The sequence below is a fragment of the Chiroxiphia lanceolata genome, chromosome 2, assembly GCF_009829145.1.
Source record: "Chiroxiphia lanceolata isolate bChiLan1 chromosome 2, bChiLan1.pri, whole genome shotgun sequence".
NCBI classification, from domain to species: Eukaryota; Metazoa; Chordata; class Aves; order Passeriformes; family Pipridae; genus Chiroxiphia; species Chiroxiphia lanceolata.
Window position 1 is genome coordinate 114,856,010 of NC_045638.1, and position 16,240 is coordinate 114,872,249.

General features: G+C 48.3%; 1 protein-coding gene across 4 annotated transcripts in view; it reads left to right on the forward strand.

Annotated features, from left to right (window-relative positions):
- The first annotated feature begins 2,684 nt into the window (after window positions 1-2,684).
- The window catches only part of FAM168A (family with sequence similarity 168 member A), a 79,320-nt gene continuing 65,764 nt past the window's right edge, over window positions 2,685-16,240 (forward strand). For 2 of the 4 annotated variants that reach the window (XM_032678810.1, XM_032678812.1), the window contains exon 1: window positions 2,742-2,856. The gene's annotated coding sequence lies outside the window, so the exon portion shown is untranslated. Of the gene's footprint in view, window positions 2,857-16,240 lie in introns of all 4 variants that reach the window. The other 2 variants (XM_032678814.1, XM_032678813.1) reach the window with 2 other exon arrangements.

Genomic DNA, 16,240 nt, shown 5'->3' on the forward strand with positions numbered 1-16,240 from the left:
CGGGAGCTGTAGTCCAGGACCAGCATCCCAAAGCGCCGGCCAAGCGGGAAAAGTGCCGCTTCCCAGCGGTTTATCCCGGAAAAGCCGGCGCGCGCTGCCGTGCGCGGCGGGGACGGTGCCACCGGGGATGCGCGTGGTGGATCCAGCACCTCCCATCCCCTCAAATCCCGTCTTTTCCTCGGGAGCCGGAGCACATCCAGGGATGTGGGTGCCCTCAGGAGGGGGATCAGCCCAAACGGGAGCCCCAAAGCCATGGATGGGGTGCCCGGGGTGGGTGGGGAGGGGGCTCCTGCCCCACGCAGAATGGGAATGGGGAGAGGAGATGCTCGGGGGATACGGAATTTCCCTCCGGAGCTGGGAATGGCTCTGAGGAGGCGTCTCCTGCCGTGAAGCACAAGTGGGGAAAAACCCAACATTTTAAGCACCAGAGTGCTCATCTGAGTTAAATTCCCAAGTGGAGGAAACAATCCTTGGGGTCAAAATCAAGGCCTTCTGCTGGAATTAAAACCATCCCAAGCTCTGGAGACGAATGGGGTCAAGTCACACCTGCCCAAAGGGCTGGAAAAGCTCCTGGAATTACACATTGTTGGAACCCTCCACCCTGCTCCGGACAGCAGAGGCATTCCCAGGGAAACACATGGGCATTTCTGGGAGCAAGCAGGATCTCTGTGTGGACAGGGATGTGCTACCGGGAAAGGCCTGTGGTGGAAGTCCAGAGTCTCCCCCAAAAGCTGCCCAGGGAAGGAAACAACATATTTCCTACAGCTCCACTCATGTGCTGGGAACAGCCAGGCCTGGGATACCTCATGGAGCAGAATTCCCAGTGTCCAGCTGCTGTTCTTTGCCTTCAAACACAAGTCAGGTGTGGTCAAGGCTGGGCTTTATAAAGGTGTTTATTAAGTACATGGCAGCCCTTAATATATATGAACCCCCCAATAATATGAAATAATACATAAAAAATTCTATTCCAGCAGTTTTTTTTCCACAGAAAGCCCTTTCCTCTCCTCTCCCTCCAGCACCAGCTCTGCAGAAGGAATTAAATTAATCCAGCAGGGCTGGATGATCCCAAAGGAGTTAAGTTGGGATTCCCCCATCAGCCAGGGCACACCTACAGCCTGGTGTGTCCCTCCACACCTGGTTATCCAGCTGCAAATCATCCTGGGGGTGCTGAATATTCCCAAAATCCAGGACATTATTTGGAAATCAGGTACTGGACGCTTTGTCTCGCAATGAATCCGTAAAAGAAGTTCCCTTAGAAAGGGATCGGGACTGAAGCTTGGATTTACCTTGGGTTATTCACAGGGATTGGGCTGCCCAGTTTGGCATAAATTTATCTCCAAGCTTTTCCATTGGTTTTCCTTTTGGTATGGGATTTGTGGGGCCTGGCTTATTAATTTTTTTTGTAAACTGTGGTTGGTTTTTTTTCATTAAATAGGATAAATTTGCAGTCCTCAGGGTGGAAAAGGCGATCCAAGGAGCCAAGAGGTTCTTTCCAGCTGGTGGTGGAAGAAAGGAGAGGATTCCATGGGGGAACACACTCAGCCCCTCGCTCAGGAGAGCCAAATCTGGGATTTCCCCCTATTTTCCAAAGCAATTGGGTGCTGTTTAATAAAAAAGGCTGACTTTGGCACCTCCAGTTTGTCTTTCCTCCAGCTGGGCTCATGCCTAGTTGAGTTCTCCAGGATTTTGGGCAGGAAACAAAGGAATTTTGAAACTCTTCCCACATCCCAGGGAAACGGGGTCTCTCTGTGGATTCTTCCTGACTTCTGGGGACAGAAGTTCTGGGAGTTCAGAGCTGAACCTGGGGAGCAACATCCAACATTTGCCATTCCTCTCAGTCCCACGTTTCTGCCAGTGGGACCTTGTCACCCCTGCCCAATTCCCTGATTCCCCAGGGAGCTGTTCCACGTCCATTGCTCGGGAAACGTTTCCAGTGGGAATCTGCACCAAAAAAAAGGCAAAATACTTCAGACAGCAGCAAGTTGTGAGAGGTTAAAGGGAGATATGCAGGGACAGAGCCCTGTCTGTGTCAGTCCTGGGTGGAAACCCACAGGAATTCTTCATCTCTTTCCCAAAATACTCCTTTTCCCTGCTCTAAACAGGGGCAGGGGCTGGTTTTCGGGTGAGGGGCTGGTTTGGGATTTGAGGGGCTGGTTTGGGGTGTGAGGGACTGGTTTGGAGGATGAGGGGCTGTCTTGAGGGGCTGTTTTGGGGGGTGAGGGGCTGTTTTGGGGTCAGAATGCAATGACAGACTCCCACGACGGCCCGGGGGGGGGGGTGTCGGTGTGCGGGCAAGGCCGGGCCCCGCCGCTCCCCACTCCCCTCCGGCTGCCGTCCCGCAGCCCTGCCTGGCCGGGCGACCCGTGGAGAGTCTCCCGGAGCCGTGTCCCGATCCCGGATCCCCGCGGGACCCCCTCTGGCACCACCCGACCCGCGGCCTTCTCGCTCCGCGCAGCCGCCGCGGACTACAACTCCCGCCATGCCTCACCGAACTACAGCTCCCGCCGTGCCTTGCGGTGCACCCGCCGCACTACAGTTCCCGGCACGCCCCGCGCCCGCCCGGGCCCTGCCGCCGTGTCTCTTTCCCTCCGCCCGCCGCGCGGACTACGCTACCCGTCATGCTTCGCGCGGGGCGGCCGCCGGCGGTCGCGGCGGCGGCGCGCGGGGCATGCCGGGATCTGTAGTCCTCCCGGGGCCGCGGCTGTAACGGTCCCGCTGGTGGTACTGCCCCCCCCCTCCCTCCCCCCTTTCCCATTCCCGGCTGGCGGCTGCGGGAGCAGCGGGAAGAGGAGGAGGAGGAGGAAAGGGAGAGGTGCTGTACCGGCACAGGGGCCGCCGCCACCCGAGCAGCCGCAGGTGAGACGAGGGGAAGCGGCGGGGGGACACCCCCGGGTGACAGCGGCGGGGTCGGGGGGGGGTGTTGAGTGCGGGGTCCCCCCGACCCCCGTCGGGGATGGGGAGGAGGATGGAGAGCATCCCCCCCTCCCGCGGGGTGCGGGGGAAGGGGGAGCGGAGTCCTGGGGGGGCGAGACACGGCGCCGGGATTGTCGCTCCCCCCGCAGAGCCCGTGTCCCCCCCGGGGCTGTGTGTCCCCCCCGGGGCTGTGTGTCCCCCCCGGGGCTGTGTGTCCCCCCCGGGGTTATTGCCCCCAGCGCGGAGCCTGTTGCCCCCCCCGCAGGGGCTGTTGCGTGTCCCTCCCCCGAGCCTGTTCTGCCTCCCCCTGAGCCTGTTGCCCCCCCAAAAAGCTGTTGTCCCCCTTACCCCCCAGGGGCTGTTGTGCGTGTCCCCCTTCCCCAGACTATTGCCCCCTTCCCAGACCCCATTTCCCCCCCTCCAGCCTGTTGTCCCTCCCAGAGCCTGTTGTGTGTCCCCCCCGCCCATAAACCCCGTTGCCCCCCCAAACCCTGTTGCCTTCCCCCAATTCTTGTTGCCCCCCTAAATCCTATTGCCCCCCCCAAATCCTATTACCCCCCATAAACCCTGTTGCCCCCCCCAAATCCTGTTGCCCCCCCCAAATCCTGTTGCCCCCCCCAAATCCTATTACCCCCCTAAACCCTGTTGCCCCTCCGGGGCTGTTCCCTCCTCCTTGGTGTCAGGATTTGCCCCACGGGGGGCTCAGTGGGCTGGACCCCCCCAGTTTTGAGCCCCCCTCCCGTGCCAGGGGTGGGATGCCCGGGCTGTGGGTGTTCCCCCCCCCCAAAAAAAAAAATATCCCGAGGGGCACGTGGGGACGGCGGGAGGGATATCAGGGAATATCCAGGAATACCGGCGAGCCCGCCTGCAACTCCGCGGGATGGGAGTTGTGGTGCCACCCCCCCCACCCCAACCCAAACCCGCTGCCCTTCGGGGGATGGGGAGCGGGGTGGGGGTCACGGTGGGTTTTAAGCGGTCGAAATGGGTTTTTTGAAATGGTCAAAATGGGTTTTAAAATGGTCGGAGGGGTTTGAAAACGGTTAAAAGGTTCGGTGAGAGAGAGCAGGCGGGGGGGGGGGGAATGTCGGCGCAGCATCCGTAGGAATGAGAGCGGGGAGAAGCAGGTCGGGCGATGTAAGGCGGCGTTATTTCTCCTCTCCATATAAAATACCGCTTGTGGGTTACTTCCCTTATTTTTTTTTTTGTAGGTGGTGGGGGGTGTGTTTGGGTATTTATGGCTCGAATCCTCTGTTTGTTGGCGTCGTGGCTTTTCCAGGGCAGCGAAGTCCATCGATGTCGGGGGGGGGGATAATGCCAAAAAGGTGCTTGTTTTCAGGGCTTTATAGAGAGCAGAGGAGCCTGGAAGTATGGAAGTGGAATAAATATTCATTAGGAAAAAGAGGTTTGGGGCCAGTTGGGGTTTTGGGGGCATTTTTTCCCCCCTCCCCTGCACATGCTGATGAGCTTTCAGGTTATGGTTTGTGTTTCCATAGGCTGAATTTCATTTATTTAGTGCTGAATGTTGGCAATTGTGGAAAAATGAGCAGGTTGAGGGTTTTTCTTTTCCCCCCCCTCTCCTGGACAAAGACATGTTGTACCAACCAGAAAGAAACCCCAAGTGATTCTATTTATGTTTTAATCCAAATATGATTTAAGATGCGGTGGTGTGTTTATTCTTGCTGTAAAATAGCGATGGAGGAAGAGCTTTTTTTATTTTATTGTGTGTGTGTGTGTGTGTTTTGTTTTTTTTTTTAAGGAATGGGAATGATGGAAACATCTTTAGGGAAACATTTTGCTGGACTTGATTGCATCAACTGCATTATTTCATAAAATGTGAGCTGTGAAGTGGTTGTTGATTAGGGCTCAATTTGAGGAGGGATGTTGAGCAATGTAAAGAAAAAGGAAATTAGTACTAAGAGGCCAAATGCTTATTTTCTTTTTTTTTTTTTCAGTTCTTTCTGCTTTTGAATTTTAACTGTTTCCTGGATTTTCTTGACCTTTATGGAGCATATAAAAAAAACCCCCCAACCTACAAATGCTCTGCAGATTTATCTTTGTAAGATGTGTGTAGTTATCAAAGGACTTATATCACTCAACAATGTGCATTTTGCATGAAATACCTATTAAATCTGATTAATTTTTGTTCTGGAAGTTGAAAATATCAACTTACCTGGTTCTGCATCCCAACTTTTTATTTACCCGAGGAAATGGTGATGGTTTTCAGAAGGAATCTTTCCCAAATCATGTGGCCTTTATTTTAGAGAATGTGGGACAAGGGTTACAGATATTATTGCTCAGATCTGGAGGGTTTTTGGTGTATCCTTCAGCTGATTAAAATTCCTGGTTGGTAGCAAAGACACACTTTTTTTGGAGAGGTGGAATCGCATCCATTCTCCTCTGGAACAAAGGGATTGGAAGCAGAATGACTGTGTGCCACGAAGGTGTTTGGGATTTGTTCAGTAGTGGGAAATATTCCTTGGAATGAGAAACATAAATCATACTTATTGTATCAAAACTAATCTGGAATAACTCCAGGATATGGACATTTAGGGGGAACATGTGGAGATCCTTCCTGATCATCTGTCAAATTCCACGTGAAGTCTGCATTGCAGCAGGTGAACTGTCCAGGGATTTTTAAAACCCCACTGTGCAGTTGAGTTTTCCTGGTCCCTTAGATCCATAACTCATGACAGGGATAGCAGGGAAAACCAGGGAAAACAGGTGATGCTGCTCTTGGTGCTCCTGCAAACATTCCTCAGGCAAATAAAACCACTTTGGAGCAGCAGCTCTGGGAAAGGCCTTCAGTACCTCCACTGAAAGCATAATTAAAACCATAATTAAATTGAACCTAAATTGAATTATCCAATCTGCTGGAAGAGCTTGGGAACCTCGGCTTGGACACGGAGGTGCAAATGCAGCCACTGCAGGCACGGGAAGGGGGTGTTTGATCCAGGTTTTGGGAAGCTTTGATCCAGGTTTTGGGAAGCTTTAATCCAGGTTTTGGGAAGCTTTGATCCAGGTTTTGGGAAGCTTTGATCCAGGTTTTGGGAAGCTTTGATCCAGGTTTTGGGAAGCTTTGATCCAGGTTTTGGGAAGCTTTGATCCAGGTTTTGGGAAGCTTTAATCCAGGTTTTGGGAAGCTTTAATCCAGGTTTTGGGATGTTCTCGAAGGAATTGGATTCCACTGTGGAATTGGATCTCCTTTCTGGGGAAATGGGACATTCCCTGCTGGAATGTCACCAAGTCCCACCTGCCATGAGAGCTGTGGGTAAACATAATTCCACCTTGCTGAAATCCAGATGTTTTTGCCACAGGCATTTCAGACCTTTCTGGAGGAGAAAAAGGTTTCCACCCCTGAGCTCTGAGCACATTCCCAGCTCCCAGGCCAGGAGCAGTGGATGAGCTGCCAGAAGGGAAACACCGCTTTTATATTTTCCTTTCCCTGCTCCCTCTTTCCTACAGTGCGGATCAGGATCCTCATTTATCTCCAGCCCTGCCTTTGGGGCCTGATTGTATCTGCAGAGGCCCCTGGTTTCCCTTTCCGCAGCACAAGAGCTCCCTGTACTTTCTGTTTCCTCTGCAATCCATAAAGTCTCTCCATGTGCTGCAGCATTCCTGTGTTTTGGTCCTGCATTAACTCCCTGACGTGCCCATACCGGGATCTTCCTCATCAACTCGATTTTACTCCTTAAAATCCATAAGTTCTCATGTTCAGTCCATAGAAATTCCGAAATGACTGAATGGGAAAAGTCTTCTTGCCTTACTTTATGATATTTTTCCAAACTACTTAAATTGCATTTTTGTGCTGGTTCCAAGTGCCAAAGGATTGGTCCCGTGGGATGTTCCTGGATTCTCATGTCACTCAGGGACCAGGTGAAGGTTTTTGTTTCAGTGATAATAAATAAAATCCACCTGTCTGGGGTGAGGGGTTTTTTTGCCTGTTAAATGCCTGAGTTAAAAAATACTGACTCTTAAAAGTTCCATCTCCTTCCATGGGCAGGGACACCTTCCACCATCCCAGGTTGCTCCAACCTGGCCTTGGACACTTCCAGGGATGGGGCAGCCACAGCTTCTCTGGGCAACCTGGGCCAGGCCTCCCCACCCTCACAGCCAGGAATTCCTTCCCAATAAAATTTAAGCCTGATTTTTGGAGGAAGTAAGGATGATGTGGCTTTTAAGGTATATCCAGCATTTGCAGATCTTCTGGAATTCGTGGAAGCTCTTTATTTTTCATTCCCTGTGTAGGGAATGAGCTGCTGTTGAGGCTGATGGAGCTAATGGATTTTTTTAGGGTGTGAGTGGGACTTGGATAATTTTCCCCAAAGCTCCTCTGAGTTTTGTTTCCTATGGATGTGCTGGAAACCCTGAGCACTGCACAGGAATTTCAGGTGATTCTGTGCCTTTCATGGAGGGGAAACTTTGGGCCTGTTGATGCTCCCCAGCAAAACATTTAGGAAATTACCCCCGTGGGATTTGTAAAAGCTGAATAAAACCCCCACATTTCCGTCCTTCTCCCTGTCTTTCCTTCCTCTCCTTGACTGAAACAGTCACATGGAAACCTGGAAGGTGGGGAAATGAGAAGTGAGAGCAGAAAAAGGGGGTTTATCTTGGCTTTCCTACCTTCTCAATAGAAAGATTAATGCTGGAGTGTATTTGGAGGCTGAGCATTTTTGCCTCCCTTGTCTCAGCAAGGGTTAGAGATTTGGGAGGATTATTGGAGACAAGCTTAGAGTATTTTATGAGAGGAAAAGTACTAAACTGGCAAAAAAAATAATAATAGATGCCATCGTGCCTGCTAGGCATGTCTAATTCTTGGATAAAATGGATAAAGATTGCCGACTGCAGCACAAGTTAAAATAGACCAGAAAAGGGTTTTTCCCTCTAATTTGCTGTGGAACTTAATAAAAAAGATGTGCTTTTTTTTTTTTTTCTTTTTATGGCATCAGGTTCTTTATCTGCCCCAAATTAAAGCCCAGGGTTTGGGCTTTCTCTGCCATCAGACAGACTCCCTGAGTTCGATCCCATCATTGGGATGCAGGAAACACGTCCTGGGGGCTGCTGGGAAGTTCCGAGTTCCCTCATTTTCCAGTTGTTTTTTTGCACTTGGATTTGCAGGCAATGACAACTGGCTTTTTTTTTATGGACAAGGGGTTTTAGGGGGTTGTTTAAAACAATGAGTTACGTGGTTGTTTAAGTCAACCCCCACGCTGCCCAGGGCAGTGGTGAACATTTTATTCCGGAGTAGTTTATTCCACAAATAATATTCTTCTTTTTTTTTCTTTTTTTTTTTGGTGTATGTTGTCACTTAATGAGACTTTTACCAACAGCATTCCACTTGTTTTTGAAGTTTTGTGGAATAGGCAGCTGGAATAAGGTTTCCACTTGGATTTGGGCTTGTTGGAGGAGGAGCTGGTGTGGAACAAGAATGGCCAGTGCTGGGTTCAGACTGAGGTGGCCACTTGGCCACCTAAACACTCTCCTAAAAGTCACCCTGACCTCTTGTTGTGCTTCCAGGGAGAGGTGAAACCAAGACAAGAAAATGCTTCTACAAGAATTATTTGTTTGTATGTTTTGTTTTTATCTTTTTGTTACTGTTGGTATATTTAAGCCCTTAGAAAAGCAAATGTAGGGGAGCAGCTCAGGAGCATCTACCCCACATGGTTCTGCTTTCCAGGGCTGCTGGGGCAGGCAGCGGGGACAGGGTGGGTTCCTGAGGAATTCCAGGGAATGGGAGGACATCCCCACCCATCGGAGAACCTTGGAGAGAAGGAACAATGTGGGTGGTAAAAATTGGCACAGGTTGCCCAGGGAGGGGGTGGCTGCCCCAAACCTGGAAGTGTTCAAGGTGTAATTTGAATTAATTTCCAACAGCTGCTTCCAAAGGCCTTTTCTTGTCTGAGGTTTGATATCCAACAGCTTTTCCCTTAGGAGGGAACCCTCGATTCCACAATGGAATTGTGTTTATTGTGAGCAGGTTGAACTCATGGCATTGTGCTGGGAGCCTTGAGTGGTTTCTTGCCTGGCAGAAACCACTTTCAGCTTGTGTTCCCTGGGTTTGCAGGACTTTCCCCACCTCTGGAATGGTGCTGGGCTCTACCCCAGCTCCCTTGGTGCTGGTGATTTTCCATGGCTGACTCTTTTCGTCGCCACCCCCAAATCTGTTCCGTGTGTTTTGGTGACATTTCCAGTGGGAGTTTTTTAATCGAGCTCAACAAAAGTTTGCCTGTTCCATTTCAGCACTTCCCTTCCTCTCCCTGGTTTGGGATCTCCTGGAAGGATGACATCACTTTGTTTGCCAAGGCCTATTTTCCATGACGTGGAGTTAACTCTCGTTAATTTGGTTCCTGTTCTTTGTAAATCCAGATCAGTTCTGACTCAGTTTTCCCTCATTTTGTCCAGAGCATCCCTGACAAATTGGTTTCTAATTTTTCCTTAAAGTCTTCCGGTTTTGGAGGTGCTCAGCCTCCTGAGGGAGCTGCCAGTGGGTGCTTAACCAATTCAGCTCAAAGCTTTTCCAATATCTTGGATCTTTTAGGAAGGAATTCTTCCCTGTGGGGAGGGGGAGGCCCTGGTACAGTTTTCCCAGGGAAGCTGTGGCTGCCCCATCCCTGGGAGTGTCCAAGGCCAGGTTGGAGCAGCCTGGGATAGTGGAATGTGTAACTTCCACAGAGGATGGAACTGGATGATCCTTAAGGTCCCTTCCCACCCAACCCATCCTGGAATTTGCTGGTGATTCTCCTCTTTATTGAGTGCCACCAGCCTGTTTTGGTTTGACACAGTTTGATCTCCACTCACCCACTTTTTTGCTTTATCCTGTAATTGCTTTTCTGGAAATTGTTAAATAATTTTTCCAGTGTCTTTCCATTGATTGTGAGGGGAGTTAAATCTCTGATTTGCTTCAGAAGCTCTTTCAAGCTCTATAGCTGTTTCCTTTTTGATCCCAAAAGCACTTTGAAACTTTTGGGAGCGAGTATAAGTGGATCATCTATATGCAAATTCCTTAATTTTTCCCCTCTGTATTTGTGGAAAATCAGCATCTTAAGTGATGCCTGTTTTCATCCCAGTTGGACTCGGTATCTCAAAGGTCTTTTCCAGCCTGAGTGACTCTGTGATTACGTTGGTGTTTCGTCGAGATGAGAACTCAGGAGCACAAACGTCACCCAGAAATCAATTATTGCAATCAGCCATTTCACAATCGTGATTCAATTACTGAGATGGATTTAAATGTCTGCTCTTTTTCTCTGCTGTCAAGGCTCACCAGAGTCCAGTGATTTCTGCAGCTTCACTGCTCGTGATGAGGCCCAAATCAGTGACTCGGTGGGAGAAACTGTCACCTGGGATTTCGGGAAGCTGATCTCCCGTAATTCCTTGTGGCATGAGGATTTTTGTGTCCCTTCTGTTTTCTCTATGGTTTTTTCCCCCCTCTTTTTTTTAGGGATAGGCTGCAGCCATGGCTTCCCTTTCCTATCTGAACTGATTTTCCAGTCCAGTCACGTGCTCCCTTTTTTCCTGCTGCCGGTCAGGATTCCATTTGTTCCTGCTCGTTATCCCGACTCCACGGGTGGAACAGAAGCTTCATTTTCTTTATGGACACTCTTGCCTGACTTTGAACCTCATTTCCCCTTCTAAGTGTCCTTCTCCTGTGTTTAGCTCATCCCTTTCCTGGATGCATCAGCAGTTTCATCTGGGAAGGTGTCTTATTAGTGGGAAAGGTGCTGGCTCTGCAGTTCCCGGCCTCTCCCTTCCCTGCAATATCGTTCCATCACTCAAATCCACGTATTCTCCCATCAACCTTGTTCAGTTCCATGACCTTTCTTTGGGGCCTTCTCTTGCTTTTAGTGCTGGATTCCTGTTGTAGCTCTGGGATCAATGACCTGTGGATGCACCAGGAGGCTGTGGATGGAGTGTGGAGTGAGCAGTGTTGGCATTTTGAGGCAGCATTTCCTGACTCTCCTCGAGCCTGGAAAAGCCGCTGCCTTGCTTGGAAGCAGATTCCTGCCTGTTTGACAGGCAGCTCCTCTAGGTTTCTCTTGGCACCCTCAATCCAGTGGGAAGAAAAAGCCTGGCATGCCAGCATGCGAAGATTGCCAAACCTTTCCTTAGACTTTCCTTGGAGCTCTTTTCCAGGATCCCTGAAATCTTTCCTCCCCTGCTTAGTTCCAGCTGACGCTGTCGCTGCTCCCCGTGTGCACAGTTCCTTTTGACCTGTGGGAAGAGGAAATCCATGGCAGCCAGGTATTCCTGGGAGGTAATCCGTGCTGGTGCCCAAGGCACGTTTGCAGAGGCTGGAAAAAGCAGCAGGAGCCTATTTTGCTCCGTATTCCAAGGTCATTTTTCCCTGCCGGCACTAAGGACGTGCTCACGTGCGCGCAGAGCTTTTCTGTGACTTCCATGCAGGTTTTCCTCTGGATGTCCTTGACTTTCTCCTGCTTTCCTGATGCTCTTCCCTGCCTGTGGTCCATGTATTTCCCCCTTCTCCCCACACACAACCTGAGGCTCTTTGTGTTCAGCCCTTGGGAGGCTTTTTCCCTCACATCTTTTTAGACCGTTTGTGGCCGGCTTTAACCATTTCATCCCAAATTCCACTGTCTTCCATGGAGATTTTTTGGGGATGAATTCATCATCTGGGCCAGGATTGTGCTGAACTTCCTCATTCAGGGGAAATCTCCCAATTCTCCAGCCTTTTATGCTGTGAGTTGTATTTTGCCGGTGAGGAACCACGTTCCCGTGATCCCATCGTGGCATTTACTTCTTTCCATGCCCACAATTCCCCTCTAATTCCCAAACTGCATAAGCAGTGCCTTGGTTTCCCATTTGGAATATGGCAAATATTCCACAGATGACGATGTCCCCACTTGTTTGGAACGAAGAAGTGGGAATGTTGTCCCTCTGGTGGTGGTCACCTGGATGGGTTCCGTCACGTTCCCTATGTGGAATTTCTCCTTTTGAAGCACCAAATTATTCCTGTCACATGGAAGTGTCTCTCTGTGACATCAGGACTGCAGAGTTTTCCTCACTGTGGTTCCCAGTCCAGGCTGGTGCCTTTGATCCACCAAAGTCCTGATTTGGATCTTATCTCCGTGTGAGGCGAGACCCCATTCCCTGGGATGTGCTGGCAGCCAGGATTAGCTGGGCTTTGCTTGCCAATCTTGTTTTTCAATCTGAAAGGACCTCGGCAGAGCTTTCTCCTGGGGCAGGGAGGGCATTGATTTGGGAATATGTTTTTCTTGGTGTTATCAGGATTTTCTGGCTATGGAGATAAGCCCAGGGGCTTATGGATTCTGGAGTTTGCTTCCTGCTGTGCCACCTGGAGAAAGTTGTGTCTTCAGTGCTTTTAGTTTTCACTTGGCCTGAAAAACCCTGTGATTGTTACCTTTTTATTATTATTTCATATTTCTTGCTTTCTGTGGGTGTTTCTATTTACTAAAAGGTAGTGGGAAGAACACTGGGGAAAACAATCCCATTTTGGTTTCTGCACATCCTGAGATGCTGGAAGGGATCCAGAAATATGGGCTGGCCCGGGGGAGGAGAAAACAGGGCAGTGTTTCGTTCCCTGCCACAAGGTAGATTCCAGGAGCTGATTCCTGTGGTACTTTTAGGGATGTCGCCATTGAGTAAAGGGGGAGCAGAAAAAAACCTGGATATTAAATTTATTTCAGATTTGTTCTCCCAAAGATGCTCTGATGGAGATCAGCACTCCCTGCAAATCCTTTTATACTGAAATAATGTAATGGGAGTATCCATTTTAAGGTTATTGGGGAGTATCCAGAGTCTATTCCTGGTTCCCAGAGCGGAAATCTGTTTGAATTGGAGCAGTTTTCTGGGAGTCGTGTTTCCTGCCAGAGTGGGAACAGGAGGAATGAGCAGTAGCAGGAGAGGTTATAAAACCCTCAGGCATTTTACCTCCATTTCAAGGAGCTGGATACAGCAAGAAACCACAAAAATTGGGCAAACGGAGACTGCATAAAGGATTCGGGGACACCACATCCTAAACCTTCCCAAAATACCTGAATCCATGGGGATGTAGTTCCAGAGTTCCCTTCTGTGTTTGTTTTATTGAGTAGAGAGGGGCTAAAAATCCACCGGTGCCACAAATAGCACTGGAGATTTTGTTCCTGGTTATAATTAACCCTGGTGGTTTCTTCCTGGTTTGGTTCATTTTGGATTTGTAGGGAACAGAAAAAAAAAACCCAACCCAATTAACACCAGGAAGTGAATTCAAAGAAACATCTCTTAAAAGTGGTTTTATAAAAGAACTGAGACAGCCAAACCTCAGTGACTAAAGGGGGGACTTGAGCTCAGCCTTATTAGAGCAGATCTATTTGCAAGTCCCAGTCAAGTGAATATCAACTTAATATTGAGTTAATAATGCCTAAATAAGTTGCCAGGTTTTTTTGTCTTCACTGGGAAATTAAATCCAGTTGACTGTGCTTAAATTACTGTTGTCAAATTAAGCAGCAGCATTGAGAAGTATCCATGATAAAACCTCCAGGGATGCATCCAGGGAAGCTGTTCTTTCTCTTGTATCTCAGCAAACTGGACTTCTGAGGCATTTTAGGACCAAGTGATATTGTCATTAGGAGAATTGGCAGCATGTTATCAAATAAAGATGATAATAATCACATTATAAACAGGTTATATTATTATTATAAATAGGTTATTGAAACCAGGATGGGTTTTAGAGGGGTTGCAATCAACTAGCAGTGGATTCAACAGGATTTTGGGAGCCTGGAGTAGAGAAGGGAGAACTTAAAGCCCATTCCAGTGCCTAAAAAGGCTCCAAGAGAGCTGGAGAGGGCCTTGTGTCATGAGTGATGCTCCAAGGGTTGCTGTAAACACCAGGGTTGGTGCTGTAGCAAAAAAGGCAATTTTTTTAAAAATTTTTTTTTTGGATTGAAGGTTTCTGAGCGAGAAAATATTTAGAAGAGAACAGATTTCCTTTCTGTGTTTGGTGCCTGTGATTTTCCTGATTTCCATCTCGGCATCTCGAAATAGCTCCCGGATCAGTCGTAGGGAAAGGGAAGAACTGCAAAAATAGGCTGAGGACTAGAAAAAACATGCCTAAGTCTGGCTTAGCACAGGGAGTGTAGGCAGGAGGGGAGTTTTAGGCAAGCTCTGATCCCTCTTGGCCTTTAAATTGGTGGAATCCTGAACATCCAAAACATCCCTGTTTTCTTCCCAGGGAGGAAGAACTGTGGGAAGTCACCTGTGGTTGTGACCCTGAGGTTGTGTGAGGAATTGAAATATTAATTTTTACTGACTGGACCAACCTTCACCTTGAAATAACCACCTAGTTCTAGGAGAAAATTCCTGTGGAGGATGGCACTGTGGGAAGGGGTGTTTTAGGATAGAGCTCAAATTAACTGGAGCTGGAACCAGGCGTGGAATTGTATCGGAGGGGGATGGAATTGTATTGTTGGGAGTTAAGGGGGAAAGTCTTATTTAGGGAATAAATCTGTTCCCTTAGATTGAATCACAGAACCCCCTGAATACTTGCTGTGTGCACACCAGCTGTAAACTTCTTTCCTCCCCAAAGTGATCCCATCCCAACCTTTGGAAAAGAATTTAGGAAACTGTAAAAACCGGAGTTCGAAGGGTGGGTAAAACAAGAATCCTGTGAGGGCTCGTGAGCAGCAAGACAAAGGCTCTGAAATCCACAGGCTCCAGGTGATATGTTGTATTCCTGGATGTCTCCAAGTGGTCCTTGAAGCCAGACTTCCCTGAGGGACAGGCAGACACGATTCCTAGAGCTTTCCACAAAAAAATACCACGTGCATTGATCAGTCTTTGTCTGTATTTCAAACTCGTTCCTGCCAGTTCTGCCACCAGAAGTGCTGCTCTGGCTGGTTTGGAAGGGATCTAAGAACACCTCAGATGTATTGTCAGGGGAGTCAGGGCTAAATAAATCCTAGGAAAGATGAGATCCCAGCAAGTGCTCGGATAACACAAGCAGCATTAATGGCTTTTAACCTGTTTTCTGAACAGTGGGACGGGACTGATCAAAGAGAAAAATCCTCTCGGTGGCTTCTTTGTACCAAGGGCTGGAAATGAGCAGCTGAAGGAAGAAATTCAGAGCTTAGGGAAGAACCTTGTGAGGGAAAAAAACTGGAGTGGGAGGTTATGGAAGTGCAGGTTGACAGCTCTGTCCTCTTTGTCAGCCTTTCCTGTTGGGATCTGCTGTGGAAGACTTTGGACTGGATCCTGTAGCCTGGATAGGTACTTGGAATTTTATTTTAACATTTTTTAATTTTTTCTTTTTTTTTTTTTTTTAAATCAAAGACTTGTATTGTGCTGTGAATAAGATTTGAGTTTCTGGAAAGCTGGTTTCCTTTACTATCCAGGGAAAAAAGAGGTGGAAGGCTGATCTCCCAGGGGAGGTGACTGTGCTTGAGCATCTGGGAAGAAAGGCAAGTGCAGATTTCCGTGTGCCTCACTCCCTGCATATAATGTTTTCTGCAATTCCTGCTCCTCAAGTCAGGATTTAGGATTTTGCTTCCATACCTGATTCTTGGTCAGGGGAAGAAATTGAGAATTTCCCAACATTTCAGGAAAAAATGAGGCTGGAAATGAGCAGGGAAGCTTAGGGGTGTTTAGAGTTCCTGGAATGTCCTGGATTGGAAGGGATCCACGAGGATCAGCAAATCCAACTCCTGGGAGTTACATTGACTGTCAGAAAACTGTGGCTTGAACAATTCCAATTGATCCAGGTTGCAATGTCACTGAAACCAAGCAGAGATGGGAGAGAAATGGATAGTAAATTCATCCATCCCAGCTCCACTTTTTGGCTCCACAATTTTCCTTCCAGTCATAAAGAATGATCCTGTGCATTTAATGCATTGAAAAACACATGTCCACTTGATTTAGCTGAAGAAGTGGGGGTCCAAAACTCCTGTCCTTGATGGAAATGTCGTTTTTGCAGTGAAATTTTGCCATCCCACTTGCAGAACCGCATAAGGAAAAAATCCTGGGATGATATTCTGCCTTTTTTAGTGCCTTTTTTTTAAAAAAAAAGATGTTGCACTGATTAATCCAACAGTGCTGGGCTTTCATTTAGCTCAACCCGAACAGCAGAGCTGGGGATAAGAATAAATCCAAATGTGCTCCTTCAATACCAATACAGGAGATTGATTTTGTGCAAACGTTGCAGGAAGAAACATGATTTAAACCCATTTGTTCCAACCCTGGAATAACAACGTGCAAATTGTGATCGCTCTGCCCTCCAAGTGTCAGCTTTAATTTGAATCTTTCCTAAACCACTTGATTGTTGAATATTGCCAAGGAATTTAACCCCCTTGGAAGAAATCAGAGAGAATCCTGCTATTGAGTT